The 15919-nt window shown below is 41.9% G+C and overlaps 1 pseudogene; it reads right to left on the reverse strand.

The window, feature by feature from the left end:
* Nucleotides 1-2990: 2990 nt before the first annotated feature.
* LOC139048354 (uncharacterized) lies at nt 2991-15686 on the reverse strand (annotated as a pseudogene).
* Nucleotides 15687-15919: the final 233 nt, after the last annotated feature.

Here is a 15919-nt window from a genome sequence, read left to right on the forward strand (position 1 = left end):
AACTAGAGATTGAGTGTGTCAGCACGGCCTCATTGGGGTTGTCACAACAGGAAGTTGATAATCTATGGAGACAGCCACGACGGAAACAGATCCATGGTGGTCTGAGATTGCATTGTGCGTAGACGGACCTGTCGGAGCGTGCTGCACGTTACAGTAAATTGTGCTTGTGCTCGTCTAATTCCTGTCCTTCGTCATTCAGTTTGCGCACAACAACTATTTTATGTAATACTACGAACTCGCCCAGACCAGTACCCTCGTTACTTTCAGAGACACTGTTTGAGCATCCCCCTTGGCAGAATTCGGTAGACGCTGTGTTTGGTGGCTACAGAGACAGTGTGGCCAATGGATGCGAGGTCACTGGAAAGTACTCCAAAAGAACTTGTTCTTGGGCAAGTTGGTGCGACACATATTGTTGCTGGCGCAAAGTAGAACATGAAGCAGGGGAACAGAAAAAAGTAGAGCTAGAGAAGCTAGGAACATGTTTTGTAATCACCGGAAAATCTTGGCTGCTGGCTCAGAGACCTCCAACTATATATGTACATATTAACTTTTCTACTAGAAGCATATGTACACCCTACAACTTAAAAAAGTAGGCTTTGAAAGATTCATAGGATGACCAAATTTTCCAGCAGCACTATTTTTGCTTTAAAAAAATAAGGACAGGAACCTGGAAGATGAATAAAATGACAAACATTAAGACGCTTGGTATTATATAAAAGAAAAAAATGTGTTTCCAGAAAAACGGCCTTATACATAAACTTGCATGGCAGGTGCCAATGCAAGGCCTACCCTGGGACATTAAAAAAACAATAAAGAGATATACTGAATCAGCTCAGGATGATAAAGTGTCTTGAAAAGACTAGTTTCATTGATTTTGCAGTGGCAGCTAGGGTGATCATTAAAAGAAAAAATGATGATCCGTTTCCTTTTTGAATTTTACAATGAAACACCATGTCCAGACATCAGTGTGACATCACAGATTGCAAAGCATTGGTTTGTATTACAGCCATTGTAATTCAGCAGTCTTGAAATTTCGTGAATTCTGTCATCGGCTTTGAGAAAACGATTAATGCATGTATGTTTACAGAAATATCCATTAGGCTCGAGCAGACGTCGAATTCTATAACGTCGTGGCAAGCTGGTGCGAAAAATTTAAAACAGCATCGCTACTTTACATCTGTCCAGGCACGTATAGCATGTTCTGATGCATGAGTGCTTTCTTGGTAAGTTGTAACTAAATGTACATCCTGCGTCTCCCACCAATTCCTTGACAGGTATGTTAGACAAATCCGGTTAATACTTTAGAAGTACATGTGAGATTTCTTAGTGATTATGCCTTGTTTACTGTTAGGATACATCAAGCACAAGTATGCTGAACAGCTAAATAGATGCTTGTCTCGTGTTAACACTTATTCTGCACAATGAAGTACAACATTACATATATGCCTGTTTCAGCGCAGCCCACATAGGTTGATGTGCTCGACATTGCAGTAACATCTGCTACATCTGCTTCCATAGCATTGATGCGTGCTTTCACGGCAACATATTTAAAGCAAGGGAAGCAAGAAAAAAAGGAAAAAATAAACCGTCAAAATAATGTGCGACGAAAAATCGAACCCTAGACAGCAGCGTGAGAATTCGAGATACTACTGCTACGATACCATTGAAGTTTCATGAGCTGCATCTCCAGTTGTAATATTAACTGCTAACTAAAGCTGTTGGGTATCTTGAAGGCACATTTTTGTGTGCTTTACGCATATTCTTTCCTGGCCTTTTATTTATAACCTATTTACCAGCCAGAGCCACTTGTAAATGCCTCTTTCGTTACAATAGCAAGCCCTCCTCTGCGCTAGCACTGATTGGCATCGAAGTTCACTGCAGTACGTACTGCTCGCTCTTATTTGTGCAGGATTTTACCTCGCATATGAGATAAAGGGGTGGTATACTACCAACCTTGCTATCTCTTTATCATGCATTTATACACAGCCACTTCACTTACTGCATTGCGACTTGGGGCAACACATATAGCTCTCACCTTGTTCCTTTACAATACGTCCAGAACCAGGCCATCCGCATTATTACTTTCCAGTCACCTCGATGTAGTGCATCTGCTCTTTTGCAAGAGCATCGCATTCTCACAATTCATAAACTATTTCAATTAAACATGGCAATCCTTGTCTATAATTCCCTTCACTCAAACATTCCCCAAATAATCTTTAACACTGAACAACTTGCTAATCATAATAATACTCGATTTGCATTAGCTAACAACTTCTTATTACCCAAAATCAGAACTAATTTTGGCAAATTCACTTCTTCGTTCACAGCGATGTCTTACTGGAACTGTATTCCAACGGACATAAAGCTGTCTCCCAGTATAGGCAGCTTTAAAAAGCATTTATTCTCATATTTACTTAACTTATGAATGCTATAATGTAATTTCACATGTTCTGTTTGCTTCATAATGGGTAAACCATTATATCTCTTTAACATTTCACATTTCACAATTTCACCAACATTTCGTCATTCTGTCCACTTGTTTCCTTGTGTCAGTTATTGTTAGAACACTGTCTCATAGGCTACATTTCCCTTCCCGTGTTTTGTTTTCTTTTTAATTCAGTACATGATGAAATTTTGTACAGTGTTATGCCATGTTTTCAGTTGATTTGTTTTCTTGCATTAATACATGTTAACAATTCTACCTCTTTGCTGTACTTGCATTAACCTGAATTGTTTTGTTACTTTTATTTGTTCATAACGCCATTCTTTGTACTATATGTTTCGGTTCTTTTGCTGTCATGTATAATTATTTGTAGACAACTTTAATACTTTGCTGCGTTTGCTGTAACCTAATTTGTTTTGATCTTTCTAATTAGAACAGGAGGTCCCCCTACAGCCTTGCGCTTTGGGACCTCCTTCTGTATATCTTGTTACTGTGATTTTATTTTCTTGAGTGAATAAAATAAATCTTCTTCTTCTTCTTCTATACATGTGTGATAAGCAGTGAGGAGCTTTGCGGGACGCAGTTGCGTTAAGAGCGTGCACCTTATGGATCTGCCATTTTGCCGTAGCTTTAGACACTTCAGTTAGGTAATGAGGAATGGTTATTTACTAACACAGCTTAATTCATATTTCTCTTTAGTGTCCCCTTAATCCCTTTCGATCTTGTTTGGAAGGTCACAAATCAACATCTTATCTTCTTGCACAAAGTCTATGCACAAACAGCTTTCAACAATTTCTTCAGGGAAGAACGCACTGCGTGTTCCATCACATGAAAGGAAGCACTCCTTTATGTGAGGAGGAATGGCACGAATGTCTGCTATGATCACAGGTCTGCAGATGACAACGCAGCGGCCTGTCTCTTCAAGCACAACTATCTTCTCAATTCGTGCATAGCACCCAGCGTCTGTCCGCACAAAGGTTGTATCCGATTTTGATGGTCTTCTGAATCTAGTGCTGTGGAAAACTTGCTTATTTTGTACATACCGCTCATATTCCACAGCAGAGGACACAGCCACTTCACACCGATAATACACTGCATCTTGCTCTTCAGCACTTAGCACTGTGTTTTTACCTATGCCCAAGAGAGATAGGCCATCAACACGGAAAAAGTTTTTTACCGGTGCATATCCGAGGAAACCATTGCACAACCTTTTTTCTTCAGAAAGTAGAAGTGGGCTTTGAAGTACACACTGTAGCTGCTGAAACATGATGATTCGCTCTATAATTTGGTCTGGAAGGCCCTTTGCTGCAGAAATCTGCCGCACGATGTATCCATTTCCCCCTTCAAACACGAAGGCAGAATGTGCCCAAAGGGGCCCAAGGGAGCGGGTGCAGTTTCCAAGGTGGAGGAGTGCATGGACATTATACGTCATGAATGTCACACCATATAATGCCTCGCACCTCGACACGAAGTTCCTCAGAAGAGACTCTGAAAAGTAAAATAGTATTCAATGACCCAATTTTTTTCTTTCTTTTTAAACACTTTTGGTTAAACAATGCATAAAGGCTTACACAAGTACTGTCACACTGCCCAATGTAAAAACAGGCATACAGGGCTTGTGCACAGAACACAGTGATAATTAGGAGGAATACAGCGCCTTCACAAATTTTGAAACGTAGTCTCAGATGCCTCACCACATCTAACCATGGCTTTTATTTTCATATAAAGTTGGGTTATAATCTGAAGTAGGAGCACTTTATGGCAATCAACAAGAACTTTGAACCTTTAACAGGAACTTGCTCTGCAATACTGGGCTAGCTGGTGCATAGTCTCTAAAGAAAAATGAATAAGTGAAACAACAAATATGGGCACAATAGACAAAATGAGTGCTCTAGTCAGAGTTGGCTGTGGAGCGCATACAAGCACATTAAAAAGTAGGTGTAGAGTGCTCATAATAAACTTTTACGATGCACAGACACTATGACTACTGTGCACTGCTTCAGGAGCAATGTGCCGCTATTCCATAAGCTATTAAGGATAGCGGTTTCATGGTGTTTTGGTGCCTACAATATCTCTCCCCTTGCTATTCCAGAAAACATTGCAGCAGGGACAAATGCTACTGTCAGGAGCAAAGCAGGGGTGATTGCAACTGGCTTGAGCTGGTTAGCCTAGCTAAATATATGGAAGTTTAGAAAAGCTTTGCTTTAAACATTGCCTTCACATTCAAGATGTACAAAGGATTGCTTTTTTCTGCCACAGTTAGCGAAAATAATTCTTGGTAACACCTTGCTAGTTTATTCTTCCAGAAACAGCACCCTAAAGGTAGATCCTTTTGCAATATATCTAGTGACTTGATCAGCTTCTTACGGATGACTACCATATTCAATGTATTTTGTTAGGTGACGTTGATGCTTTCTTTGTTTTCAATTCATTTATTTTATAGAAGTTCATTTTTTTACTTTAATTTAAATTTAATTTTCATGCTTAGTTTGTACCCCAGTCAACGATTGCATGGCCAAGAATGAAGCAGTTCAGTTACAGCATTCAGCTGGTATGTCTGTCAATGATATGAGCTCTTTAGAACCTTGAGTTGACTGTTATCACCTTTAACAAAAATGTTTTTACAGTGGCATTGGTTGCACCAGTTCTTTCATGGCTTCTATCTTGCTTCATACTTTCTTATCATGGTAAAAGCAGCCCAAAATACACAGCACAGGCGCTGAACTAGGAACTGTCCTGTGCATTTCTCTGCCTTGTGTATCCGTTAATGTTGTGCTGCTTTTACCATGAAGCTAAACCAAATCGCCCAGTTTTACACTATTTTGCAGTTCATTTCTTATCATGCGCAGGCAGTGCAAGTTCTCAACCTTTGTGCTGACACAGACAAAGTCTTACAAAGTTCTTACGTATGTATTAACAGAACTTACTCTGACATACGAACAAAAACATTAATTCCAATCATTTTTAAACACACAACTAACTTTCATATGAAGGTGAGCTATTTCAACAATAACTTTTGCAATCATTAGACAGCAACCTAGAGGTATCCTGAGAACATGTTCGTTTGTGTTATCAAACAAGGGCTCAGAGAGGGCTGCTACCATGCTACCATATGATAGATACACTCCAATATAACTCTACATATGGAGTCCATGCTGCTAAGGCTGTGCCATCCATAATGCAAGGCAGCTTTAGTTACCGAGTTAACAGATTAGGTTCAGCAGGCTTCCTCTGCTTAGTTTGATTACAGTTGCTGAGAATATCCTAAATATCCTGGCCACTGAGTTTGTGCACGGGAGAACATTCTGTTGATCAGGAATAATGTGGGTACACATTTACAAAACACGCTCCCGGTCTGGCAGCTCACAGTCACACTCCTGAGAAATCAAGATGCTAACAAACAGTGGAACTATGACAATTCAGGGAACTTGTAAAGGTGCACCTTACAACAAGGAAGGCCACTGGCTGCATTAGTGACCTTTCGATTTCTTTGCCACCTTGCAGAAAAAGAAGTCTCCGGCATTATGCATGCCATGTAATTAAATTTTAATGTGTATTTCGTATGTGTAAGAAGGTATCTCACATCAGACGCGTGTATATGTTCACTATGCTAACTCTGAATAAAGCAGTGATTATGATGCACATGGTTTTGGTCATAAAAGAGCTAAAAAAGTTAGCAGGTTAGCTCATAGCAGTACAAGTAGGTTGATACTCCATGTACAGCATGGAGTACCTGCAGGCAGTACCATAAGCTCACATAGGCCGTAGAAGAAATGACACTTGGGCAAGTTGGTACTGTTTGAACTTCTTGAATGGGCAGCACAAGATGACAAACACAGAAGGCAGGAAACACACAAGACAGCGCTGAACTCGCAACAAATTTTATTAGAGAGCATACACATGCTTGAGTACAACCTATATCCACATGCTCTCCCATCGATGGCGCCATTATCAGTGCATAGGCAAACAGAAAGACCCTCTAATCTAATGCTATACTATGAAGTGGTTTAAAAATGCAAATTCACTGTCATGCAAATTAAATGAAGGCATGATAACGCAACGCAATCTTTTTTTCCTGATATGGTAGGCCTCAATATTCTCCCTCATAGTCTTATTGCTATGTGTGGAAACAAGTGTGGTGGTTCACAGATTGGAGCACACCCACACTCACAGCAATGCCGCGCGACATGTGAGTAGGCATCACCCGCTAGTGAGCGCCTATGCTCCGACATTCTAATGTTCAGGCATCAATTTGTTTGGCCAATATAGACGTGGCCGCCGGAAAACAGAAGCTGGTAATGAACATTGTGCGATCCATTCACAGTGTCCAGGTGGGGACATGTGCTAACAGTGCAGCCTTTCCTAGCAACAGTGGAGGCAGTCTGTGCCAACTACCTATCAATCTTACTGCAAATTTTTCTCATCTTGTTAGCAGCAGAAAAAAGAACCTTTGCATCACACCTTCCCGCTACATTCATGAGGCTGTACGATAGTTTTTCTATATGTGGAATTCCAATTACCTTTTCTACTTTTTTGGAAGGCTCTGAATTAATCATTTTTGTGGACGCTCCTAATTTTACACCTTAACAAGCTTCTGCACGGTCACGCGGGTGGAGTGCTACTGAAAACTGCCGCTATCAAACGCTCAGGTAGTTTTAAAGAACTCTCAGAACTCTGGTGGAAAGATTGCAAAAGTGCGGAAAGTAGGACAGAAAATGCAATGCAATTTTTTACCATCTTTGAATGTGCGGAGTTAAAATTTATAATCAGTTTTTCTGACTTCGGGCAATAAATCCAGCACACATGCTTATAAGTTAGTTTAAGCCTCGTATATAAAGATTGCAGCTAGTTCTTAGCTGGCAATTCATGTGTGAATTCTAACCCTGAGCCACATTTCTGGAACGCTTGGAGCTACGTTATCAACCATTTGTTGGAAATTAGAATTCTTCACAAAGACCAGGAAATCATCAACATATCTTAGCACTTTGATCGTTTGGTCATCTAGGTTAATTTTTATACTTGTATCAACCCTGCCTAGGAAAATGTTAGCACCGGGGCAACTTTGGAGCCAATGCAAATGCCAGATTTTTGTTGGTTTAAACTTTCTTTCCATTCAAGAAAAGTTGAAGCTAAGTAAAAAGACAGAATCTCGAGTTACCACTGCCGCTAGAAAACTTGAGCTCATTGTTGTCCTCGGTGATACACAGCTCAACACTTACCATTAAATCATCATTTGGTATGTTATAGTATAAGTCTTGAACATTGATGCTAAGAATGTTGCAATCACCAGGATTAGATTGAATGATGAAGCTAACGATATCATAGCTAATGAGACCACAAAAGGGTCTCTGATCACTAATGATTGCAAATGCCTTTGTAAATAGGCCTACACAATCGGCTGCCACATATCCCTTCCTGTGACTATATTTGAAATGGAATGTCAAGTGTGTGAGTCTTTGCAGCGAAAAAAATATCCAAGTTAAGCCTTTTCCCTTTTTATACTGATGAAGCTAGCTGCCGAAGGTTGTGACTGGAGCAGCGACAGTGCGCATTCTTTAACTTTAGCAGGCTCCAGGTCTACTGCTGTGAAATTATTTTCTGAGTATAGATCTATGGCTTGAATCTATGAAAACACCATGACTCTTTCCGCACATTGCAATCAGACTATGACGAAGACTATTGAGGCCTACCATATCGGGAAAAAAGGATCACATTGTGTAAGCATGCGTTCATTAAATTTGCATGACAGTGAATTTGCATTTTTAAACTGCCTCATGGTCTAGCGTTAGTTTACAGGGTTTTTCTGTTTGCCTGTGCACTGATAATGATGCCATCGATGGGAGAGCACATGGGTATAGGTTGTACTTAAGCATGTGTAGACTTTCTAATAAAGTTGCGAGTTCAGCACTGTCCTGTTCGTCCTGCCTTCTGTCTTTGTCGTCTTTCACTGCCCCTACAAGATGTTCTCACATATCGGCTTTTGAGTTCCAACTTGGCTTGTATGCATGCACTGGCACTTGCTTTAGGACCTTACCGGCTTTGTCAATTTCGAAACTGGTAAGTTCCTCTTGAAGCAGCATATATATAGCCTCGCAAAGCTTGGAGAGGTGCCTCCAATACTCTTGAGGAAGAATCTCATTAAGGCAAGCAAGGCATAGAAAAGGAGCCAGTGCCTCCATTCAGATGCCTTCCAATGGCTTCTCTCTTGAATGGACCATGGCAGTCGTGTGATGCAGTGAGGTGGCTTGATGGACAGCAGCCGCAGATCTATTCGGGAAAGTGCTGATGGTGCACCTATAAAAGGCACCATGAAAGTTAATTTCATCAGTGTCACAACAAATGTAGGTCAACAAGTGCTCAAAACAGATCAAAATAAACAGCATTACATGCCCAAAAACTGTCATAAGGAGGTCTAATATTTGATTCTGAGGACATATTAAAACATTAAAACTAGCTAGGGCTCAGTTAAGAGATATTTTGTACGTTTTATATATATATATATATATATATATATATATATATGTATGTATATATTTGCTTCTGGGGTTGCAAGTGAATTGGTGGAAAACATAGATGAAAGACTATAAAAGAAAAGTAATTGATTGCAGCAGTGCTAGTGTGGATGTTAAATGAAGCTAAGCAGTGGTGTAGCCAGAATTTTTTTCATGGGGAGGACAGGGAGGGAGGGCTTCATCAAGGATCAGGCCCCGTATTAACCAGGGGCATTGGCAGTGTGCCACCCCCTGGCTACACCCCCGAAACTAAGCGATTGCAATGATGACCTTTCAAGTTGCTTTATTCATTTCAGTTTTCCGAAAGAGTTGCAAGTACAAACAAATACAGCAGTAGAGGTTCATTGGATATTTCACAAGGTAGCGTCGCACACATGTTATGACACTAGCAATTGCCACTTTTGGTAAGTGTGAATCCGGGCAAGTGCAAAAGTCCTTGGAAAGTGACTTAATTAGGAATAAATTACTGTAAAATGAAAGCTCATCTACACCATAGCTTGAGTGGGCAATGCTGCTAATGGTATGGCTCATAAACTCTGCACGCATATTCATGCTTGCCAACCTATGGACCTCAAAATTCGAGAGATTCACCTAGGGGAAATGTGTGTGTGTGTGTGTGAAGGGGGGGGGGGGTGTAACGACGACAACAAGAGTAGTGAAGTCAAATTTTTTTTCCAGGGCTACAGTAACATCACAGACTCGCCTGAATGACTGGCAGTACAGTTATTAGAAGTTTCAGCACTCATACTGACTAAAAACAGTGCATATGTGCATGCACATTAAGGAGCACTGGCCATGTTCTGCAACAGTGGAGCCTTTCCCCTCTTGATATGCTTCCCTGCAATATTTTCTTCTGTGTCTTCACATAACACTCATATACAGCGGCAACACTGACTTTAGAAAACGCGACTATAACGCAACACATATTCCACCATTGCCACATGCGCAATCCTCAATGCATTCCTTGATATGAAGTGAATCCAGTTAGACCACCGTAAAATTCCGAACAAGCGCCCCCAACCGTGCAAGGCCCTCCCCCCCTGACTTTACTGTCAATTTCATATCTCCGCACCGTTCCGGGAAAGCGCCCCCTCCCCCCGCCCGCGCCCTTATCATGCACCGCGCCTTAGAAACGCTGGTCTGCCCTATCAAGTCCAAGAAGCTAATTCAATCCAATCCTTCCTTTCAAGCCATTTGCATGCTCGTTCGCATGCACCATTTGTCGCCTTGTTTTGGCGTTGTGAAGTTCACGATGCCGATGCATTTGTACACAGGGGCGAAAAAAGCTGAGGTCGTACAATGGCATAAAGAAAACGGAAGAAATGTGCACCAAACATTCCGACATTTCGAGCTCGACTGCAAATGGATACGGAAATGCGACAGTAATTTCGAGAAATTGCTTCAGCAAAATTACGGGAGAGCAAACCTTCGAAGAAAGCTGAGTAACGGTGCCCCAGTTTTCAGTGAATGCGTGGATGATGCGCTCTTTGAGTTCTTCCGAGCGGGAAAGAATGGCAGGACGTGCCGTTAGTAATGGCTTCTTTCTGAAGAGGCTGTGAGAATAGCCAACAACATGCAGTTAGGAAATTTTGTAGCTTTCAGCCATCACATAAGTTGATGGAAGCAGCAGTTCGGCATGTCAATGCGGCGTTCTACGAACGAGAGCCAGAAGACACCCGAATAGTTTTCGGAGGCAGCAAGTGCCTTTCGGTCTGCCGCAAACTCCCTGCGACGGTGCAACGACTACACGTTGTACAACATCGCCAATATGCACCAGATGATGGTCCGAATAGACAACCCAGCCAACAGGACAAACAACATGGTCGGCCAAAGCACCACAGAGATTGCAAACACTGGATGTACCCGAAGAGGCTTCACGGTTCACCTAGCCGAACGAGCCACCGGCCACAAGCTCCCAGGATTCGTTATTTTCAAGGAACTGGGAAAATTCCAGCCAGGGTCTTCGCGAGCCTTTGCATACCAGGTGAGAATTTTTTTTTTCAATGGGGTGAGGAATCACACGATGTCACTAAGTTCGTTCAATCAAAACGCTGAAGGGCTGGGTGACATCAGAAGAGATGCAGGAGTGGCTGTCAAGGATCTGGGGCCCAAACGACGACGACATGTGGCGTTTACTGGTACTGGACCAGGCGCCCATCCATAAGACGTAAGCTGCCAAGAATGCTTTCGAGGAGCCCAATACCGATGTGCTCTATGTGCCTGCTGGGTGCACAAGCATCCTGCAGCCAGCTGACGTCTACTGGAACAAGCCTTTCAAGTCCACCCTACGGCGTTTGTGGGAAGAATATATGCATGAAGAAGACAGGTCGGCCAAAGGAAACCTGAAGAAGCCGTCGCGCCAGCATGCTCTCGATTTTGTTGCCGAGGTGTGGGCTGCTGTACCCGAGGAGACTGTGGCACGCTCCTTCAAGGAATGCAGCGTTACTAACGCACTCGATGGCTCGGAGGACGGCGACCTGCATGGCGGACTGGCAGATGTTGGAGCCGTGGCGCCAGCAGACTAGGGTGCACTTTAAGCGGAATGCTGTGAACTTTTTTTTGCGACTGACTCGGAGGAGTCTTTCGATGGTTTTGAAAGTGATTTACATAGCAATCATGAATCTTTTGCTCAAATGAAGTTCATGTTCCTAGAAGTAAACAAAATGTTAAATGCGTGTACACTGTGCTTTTTTTCTTGCGAGAAAATGTTGCCGCCATACTGAATTTCGGCGCCGTTCCGGGATAGCCCGCCCCCTACTTTGCCAGTGTTTTCGACTTGCTGGAGGGGGGGGGGGGGGTGGCGCTTGCTCGGAATGTTACAGTAGTTAAGCCTACACTGCCTACACACAAACGGCTTGTATTTAAATATAATGTTGGCTAGCTACCTAGCATATCATTGTAATTGCATTGTGGCTGCGCTGCATGCTGCATTTTTTCTTTTGCATTGAGGTTGGGAATAATTTTTTGGGAGATTTATACATGTGCCCGTAGAATCAGGGGATTGCTCGGAATTCAGGAGTCTCCTCGGCAAATAGGGAGAGTTGTCAGGTATGCATATCAACAGACGCATGCAAAGGCAATGAAGACAGCAATGCACCTTTTTGAATGTCGAAGAAATGCTTGTAGCCAATACAAGGGCACTAATATGCACCTCGTCTGCGTAATTGTCACAGTGTTCAACGCAGTCAAGGTTCAACTAACGCTTTCAATGAATCATTTCTGCCGACTGCCATATCGGATTGGAATGTACTTCCTGACGCTATCGTCAGTGAAACAAGTTCTGTAGAATTTAAACTTTTATTATTACAACAGTTTTGTCCACAGCACCAGTAGTAAGCCCTTTTATCGGCTTTTTCATTTTCACGTGTTTACTGTGTTTACCAGTTCTTGCAATCTGTATTAATGTGCTTTATCTTTGTGACCCATGGTTACCATCCCTTAAGGGTAAATAAATGATGATGAAAATTCTCCAGTGAAAACACACCTAAGTATTTATGCCAATTGTGAACTAGATGCAGAAGTATCAAATTGATGATGCAAAGTCCCATGATGCATTTTCAGACAATTCCAATTGATTTTGTCTGCTGTGTGAATCCACCGTATGCTAGAAGTCAAGCATCTTGTAGGTTCACCTTGTAAGCCATACAATACAAAGTAAATGGGAATGGAAAGGGTTACTTTACCAGAATAGAAACGCTGATCAGAGTTCGAACTTGATAGAATTGTTTCCGTCAGCTGCTTTGCAACACCTTGTAGTACGCAGTGTATATATTCAACGCTGTATCCGTTCACAAGGTCCAGACCTGAACAAACAGAACTTTGCGTCAGCATACATAAATACGAAATTTTACTATCATGCTTACTATGAACTTCAACACATGGTCACATGGCTAGGCACTCTCCCAGGTTGGATAGTGATGCCAATGGGCACCGTGTCCTCAGCTTAAACTGACAGGGCTCCGCTAGTTTTGTTTCGAACATAACACCTTAATGCCTGCTCTGGCCGTTTCTCCCAGGCTTGAAGGCAGCTGTCTCATGAAAATCAGAACAGACTGGCAGCCACCTTTTGTGCAAGCTGTGTATCATTCATGTTTCTTCAAATAAAGACTGCGGTCACCCCAAAACTTAATGTTTGGTTTATTGCCCCTCAGCGAGTCGTCACACAGGAGTCTCCATTACCATTCTATGCCTACATTTGCCCTTGTTTTCTTTCTGCATCAGCTCGCATTGTGAACGTCAAAGCTAACGCACTGTTTCTTATCTGTCATATTTTATCATACAAAACAAGGCAGTCACCTTTTCAGATTGTGTTTGTGAGACCAAGATTTCGTGCACTACAATGAAGCCTTTTTGTGTACCAAAATGCATCAAATATTTTCCAGGCACTCTGCTCACAATATTTTTGTACAGTCAAGGAACCAGTCAAAATCTGAGGACATATCGTTGGACGGTCATTTCCGGAGCTATTCCAGAGTATACACTGTTTGGCTGGTTGAGTAAAACTGCTCAAGTCATCAAACTTGCCATGTACGACGGCTGATACTACGTCTGATTCTATCACATAAAGGGATAGAATCGCTGAAAGTTATCGTCCAAGAGTACGTCTTCCGGATGACACTTGCACTTGCTACAATCATTGGCAATCTATCGCTTTAAGAAACTTGAATGCTCGTTAAGACAGCCTTTTATACATGCCCATCTGATCAAGTAGACAACTTTGCTGTGACATACAAGATACAAGATGCATATTTTGGTTACAAATTTCCTTTTCATTTGCTTCCTCACGAAAAGGGGCCACTCAAAGACCTCATGTTGCCTCCTTTTGTTGGCATGGTGTACGTTTGCAGGATAAAATTGTGCAGTGGAGACGAATTCTTTGGTGTGATGTAGAATGTTCGTGTGATGAAATTGGGGCAGCACAGATCAGTAGGCAGGGGCCCCGACACAACTGTTAGTATGCTATCGGTGTCAATAATTGAGAAGGAATTGTTTTTGCTCAGCTGGTGACAGCCTTTCTTGTTCGAAAGAAAAAGATTTTAGGGCCATGTTCATGGTTCTTTCCAAGTTTAGATACCTCGTCCTTTTTTTATGTCACACTAAGCTTGTGTTTCATCAGCTTGTACCATCCAAATTTTAGTGATTGCGGTTGTTTTTGGGCATGCATTGCTGTAAACCAGGGGTGGAGGGCTTCCCTTTAACTTCAATTGTAAAGTATAGCACTCGTGTTGTCTGTGGCTTAATTTTGCCCTGTGCACGTCCGGCTAGTTTAAACGTCGACTTCTGAGTCTGCTTTCCTTAGAACTGGTGTCATAAGAAGGCCCTTGCAAAGACCTTTTAACAAATACATATTCTGTGCACACAGGTCTTCTGCCATGCAGCTGAGAAAACCCAATACATGGCCCCTAATATTGCTACATAGAAAGTGAATTGGCGAAATCAAGTTATACATTAATATTGACTCAGACATCACACAGGATGTGATGTCTGCTACCAACATGAATTGTTTGCAGACAAAATTTATTAGTTTGTCTGAAATCATACATTTCTTCATTGAAGACAATCGTCACTAAAGCATGTGGTTTATGCTATGGACACATGTACAGCAGTGTGTTATTTACACTGCATACAGGCATAGAAGCAGCAAAGCTGTGAAGCCAGGAATCTATATTAGTATCCATATGCACTTCTAAGGCTCTTGAACCGACAGTCTTAGGTCATAAAGGCAATTTGGGTGCTGCTACATGGGCACATTTGATAGACAACGAGCCAACACAGTTTATTGGAACATCCTCAAAATCTCCAAGGCCTTGCAATGGAAGTCGTGCCATCATAGTAGCATTTTAGAATCAACATCAAAAGGAAATACCTGCTATGAAAACATTATCCAAAAGCTGAGCGAAAATTGCAAGCGTCTAATTAAAAATAATTTATGTATGTGCTGATAGTGCTGCAAATGGTAAACTTTTTTTTCCTTGCTTTCTGTGCAACTTTAGTGTGGCAACCAACGTGGCACTCGTTTGTGACATGACAATGAAACTCTCAATAGCCGTTGAGAAGTGCTGTGTTGCAGTAACACAACTCCTTGAAGTTTGACAGAGTTCGACACTTTCAATTACCTCCGACTCCACGGTCTTTGTGTTCATGTGACTCGGGTAATAACTACTGCCATTGGAAAAAGCATTATGGCATAAATGCTGCTTACTTACCTTTCAGGTTCATCAAGGCCGATGGTCCCTTTAAGCCATTGATGGTGTCTTTAATCCTGATTGCCAGATGCATCTCACTCTTGACACCGTCTGAAGTTCTCTGTTCAATCGGTGACACCAATGTGTAGCGCATGCTCCCTATGCACATAAAAGAGTGCGACAATAACATTAGTGAAAATAACAAGCTCAAATTTTGTTCCTTACATCTAGAGCCTGTTTAGCATGTTTACATTATACCATTATACCATTGTGCATATGTATATGAAATATTACTAATTTACAATCTGTATATATGTGTATATAACATACACCATGCATTATATACAGCAAGAAAAACCTAGCTTAGAATTTTAAGAAAATATACATCATAAGGGAATTTTCGGAGACTAGTAAAAATACATTTTCCTTACCTTCCCGGTGCTCTCCTGGACTCAGGCACCATGTGCAACCAAAATATCCATTGAAAGTGACCATGTTCTGCACTGATGCCCTTGCAGGTGCATCAACGGAGACGCACAATACATAAGGCTTGGACACATGAATGTCGCCTTTGTGAGCCCAATTCACTACCCATGTGCTGTTCACTTCATTCACAAACTGCTGAAGGAACAGTTGCATTTCAGGATGTTTTCTACCGAACCACAGCCCAGCGAGAACCAGGTGCTTAAATCGCAAGTGTGGTGGCAGTTCATTAACAATAAATTGCAGGGGCCACACTGACGTCTTCGAAGATTTCCATACAGGGCTCCCATCAGTAT

The sequence above is a fragment of the Dermacentor albipictus genome, chromosome 8, assembly GCF_038994185.2.
Source record: "Dermacentor albipictus isolate Rhodes 1998 colony chromosome 8, USDA_Dalb.pri_finalv2, whole genome shotgun sequence".
In the NCBI taxonomy this organism is placed as follows: domain Eukaryota; kingdom Metazoa; phylum Arthropoda; class Arachnida; order Ixodida; family Ixodidae; genus Dermacentor; species Dermacentor albipictus.